Here is a 3,761-nt window from a genome sequence, read left to right as displayed (position 1 = left end):
CCTATATATATGTAGATTGTGATCAACATCTCAACGTAGTATAGATTATATGAACATTAATACAAGTTCATATATAAATAATTTGAACTCCTTGACTTTTGCACCAATTTCTCGTTGAATTGTGTATGCATGAGTTAGTAAAATCAATCTACAATTATGATTATCATTTTTTATATGTGATATCATGATCATAATATATTTCCAAATCATCAAATGAAACGTAGAGAGAGAGAGAGAGAGAGAGAGAGAGAGAGAGAGAGAGAGAGAGAAATTGTGTGCTACAAATGAAATGCTTAAAGAACAACGTGCTTTCAAAGTGCGTGTCAAACATCATAGCCATTAGAGAATCTCTTATGTGAATGGATTTTTAAAAAGAGGACCTTCATGAATTCGTTATCCTTAATCTCAAAATGATAAGCAAGTATCACCAACTTGTTTTCATTTGAGAAGCTTGTAGAGAGGTACGAGAGCTGTGCATGGGCTATAGTTATGTCTCATGCACATCGAATCTTGCTTTCATATATCTAAGAGAGCCAAAAGCATTCGCGAACCAATTTGACATCAATGTCTCTCGATACATGTCACATATAGCCTTGGACAAACATTCATATTTAGTTTTCTCTCCTACATGCCATCACATCTCTCTCTCTCTCTCTCTCTCTCTCTCTCTCTCTCTCTACGCTATAGTGAGAATGCAAAAAAAGAAAAGAGCTATTATACTTTCCAAGGTAACCACTTTAGAAAGATTGGACTAATGTAGGCATTATCCTTTGTAGATGTTCAAACTTCGCATGTACAACCTTGGACAAACATTCATATTTAGTTTTTCTCTTCTACATGCCATCACAACTCTCTCTCTCTTTATACACTACATTGAGCATGCACAAAAAGAAAAGAACCATTATACTCTCCAAGGTAATCGCTTAGAAAGATTGGATTAAGAAAGGTCTCATAGATTTTTGAACTTCAATTTGACTTTTGCTTAGAAACCAACTTATGCATATAGGCTAAAAACTACGGTCTTTCTCCAAAGAAGAGCAGGACCAAAAGCGCTCCAAGCGACCGGTGTGTTCCCGTTGGGACAAGTAAAAAATTTTCTTCTTGATGCGAGTGGGAAATTTGTACTCACGACATGGGGTAATTTAGGCAAAGGTCGAGCCAACCTGCCAATCACGTTCTAGTAATGGAACTGGGTTCTAAAACTATGTGACAACACCGTCGTCTTTTCAAGGACCTTGTTGGGCGTCCACCCTGGTGTGTAACGGGCCTTAGCCTAGTCGGAAAGCATGTATAATCCGAGTGGGACCGAGTAGCCTATAATCTGTCGGCGGGCCCTTCCACACAGGTCCTGTCGGGCGCGCCGAACAGTCTTTCTTCTTCTATATATGTTTACCGGTCGCGAAGGCGGGTTCTCGAGAAATTAGTACACGGTAACCTTAGTACACACTCACTCGATCTGGCACAACGCCAATGGCTCGCCGACGCCTTCACCTCTCACGTCGCTGCATTCTCCTGTCCATGTGCCTTGCCGGCGCCCTACTGTTGCTGTCCTGCGCCGCAGTCAGCGCCGAGGCATCGCGATGGAGGAGGTCGATCTCGATCTCCGGCAACAACGTTGTCCGCAGCAGCGCTATGATGCCGATATCATGATGAGCAGGGAGGAGCTCTTCTCCGAGGAGCATCTCCTGCGCCTGTTCGAGCAGTGGGCGTTCAAACACGCCAAGGACTACAGCGCCCACGCTCACCAGAAGCACCAGCGCTTCCAGATATGGAAGGAGAACCTCTTCTACGCCCACAACCACATTAACGCCCGGCTTGACAGCGCCAACATTGGAGCAGATGGCCAGCACTCGCGATCACGCCAGCCTTCCTACAGGCTTGGCCTCAACCAGTTCGCAGACCTCACCCTCGACGAGTTCAAGGTCAAGCACCTCGGCCTCCACCCGGCCAACCGAGCTGGTCTGCACCCCGTTAATACGAACAGCACCAATCCCAGAACTGCGGCTGGCTATGCACCTCTCTGCAGTCGCAACTCCCTCCCCAACTCAGTCGACTGGAGGGAGATGGGCGCAGTCACGCCCGTCAAGGATCAGGGGCAATGCGGTATGCCTCACGGCGCTCTAGCGTACTCACGTTATATTAATGAGGATACTGTCGACACACTAGAATGGTCTGAGACATTGTTTCAACTTGCATCGTCGCATTAATTTTGCATTGTCATTTACGTCCCCCTGATCATTGCTCATTGTTCTGAGAGTACTTTCTTCTATGTACAAGTCAATGGAACGTTCGTTAATGCTGCTCTAACTGTCATAATATTTCGCTCTACAGGCAGTTGCTGGGCATTCTCGAGCACCGGAGCCATGGAGGGCGCTCACGCCATCGCTACTGGCAGCCTTATCAGCCTCTCTGAGCAAGAGCTGGTGAGTTGTGCCAAGAATAATTATGGCTGCAATGGCGGCCTTATGGATCCCGCCTTTGAGTGGGTGATCGACAATGGCGGCATCAATTCAGAGCAAGCTTACCCTTATGTTAGCACCTATGGCGAAACAAAAATGTGCAACTCCATTCTGGTAAGCCTGACCACGCCCACCCGCCCTCGCAAGTAACGTGACTTAATCATTCATTACATGCACATGCGGACGGCATCCTAATGAATAATTCGTATTGGTATGTTTTCGCATCTCAGAAGAAAAACAAGGTCGTAAGCATCGACGGCTACGAGGATGTCAAGCCTAACGACGAGGATGCCCTGATGTGCGCCGTGGCACAGCAACCTGTCAGCGTGGCCATCAATGCGGGAACGCGTGACTTCCAGCTCTATGCCGAGGTATGCGTCAACGCATGGATGTCTTGATTCCAGTTACATGGGCCACGCATATATAACACTGATGATGCACTGCTAAACGAAGGGAGTAACCCGCTCGCTTTCGGTGTGTTATGCAGGGTGTGTTCAACGGGTCATGTTCAGATGATCCATACGACATTGACCATGCTGTTCTGGCTGTGGGCTATGGATCCAAGGATGGGAAGGACTACTGGATTGCGAAGAACTCACGGAGTGAGTGAGGCATGGATGGTTACGTGCTTATGGAGCGTAGCACGAAGAATGCCCGTGGTGTCTGTGGAATTCATTCTTTCCCATCCTATCCTGTTGTGAAAGGGACCACAGCTGGTGAGGTTAGCTTGAGCGTGATGTAGAGCATGGATATCGGTGTTTGAAATACTTCCCATGTCCATAACTTATTCGTTGAACTCCGAAAAGGCGCACACAAGACCAATTGCATGTGCCATGTGGAGTTTGTATTACTTCATTGCTTTGGCCTGTACACAAGTCACCGGTTAAATTCAATTTGGTGGTTACCCCACTCCATTGCTATGCGATTCATATCGTATTACTAATTCCTTCTTGTATGTACACAAGCCGTTGTTCAAAACAATTTGATGGTTGCCACACTGAATGACTATTACATATGATCATTCTCGTCATATTACTTCCTCCTTCATATGTACACAAGTTATTGCTTCAAATGAAATTGAGAGTTCCCACATCCTATTCTAAGTTCCAATCAAGGGAACAAGAAACCTCCGTCCTTGAAGAGCAACATAGGTCATTTGAGTGTCATCTATACATTGGGAAGGATGATGCAAGAAGTACAAATTGTGTATGTTGATAGGCTAGCTATGGAGACATGGAATGCAACAAAGATATAGACAAAGTAACAAAAGAAAGTTGTGCTAGCAGAATTCAAGAAAACTTT

The 3,761-nt window shown here is 45.7% G+C and overlaps 1 pseudogene; it reads left to right on the top strand.

Moving 5' to 3' along the window:
* The first annotated feature begins 1,580 nt into the window (after positions 1-1,580).
* LOC148018339 (zingipain-2-like) lies at positions 1,581-3,201 on the top strand (annotated as a pseudogene).
* Positions 3,202-3,761: the final 560 nt, after the last annotated feature.

Source organism: Lygodium microphyllum, chromosome 21, assembly GCF_053477565.2.
Source record: "Lygodium microphyllum isolate KBCC chromosome 21, Lygodium_microphyllum_v1.1.10, whole genome shotgun sequence".
Classification (NCBI taxonomy): Eukaryota; Viridiplantae; Streptophyta; class Polypodiopsida; order Schizaeales; family Lygodiaceae; genus Lygodium; species Lygodium microphyllum.
Note: the sequence above shows the minus strand (reverse complement) of the source record. Positions and strands in the feature narration are given on the sequence as shown.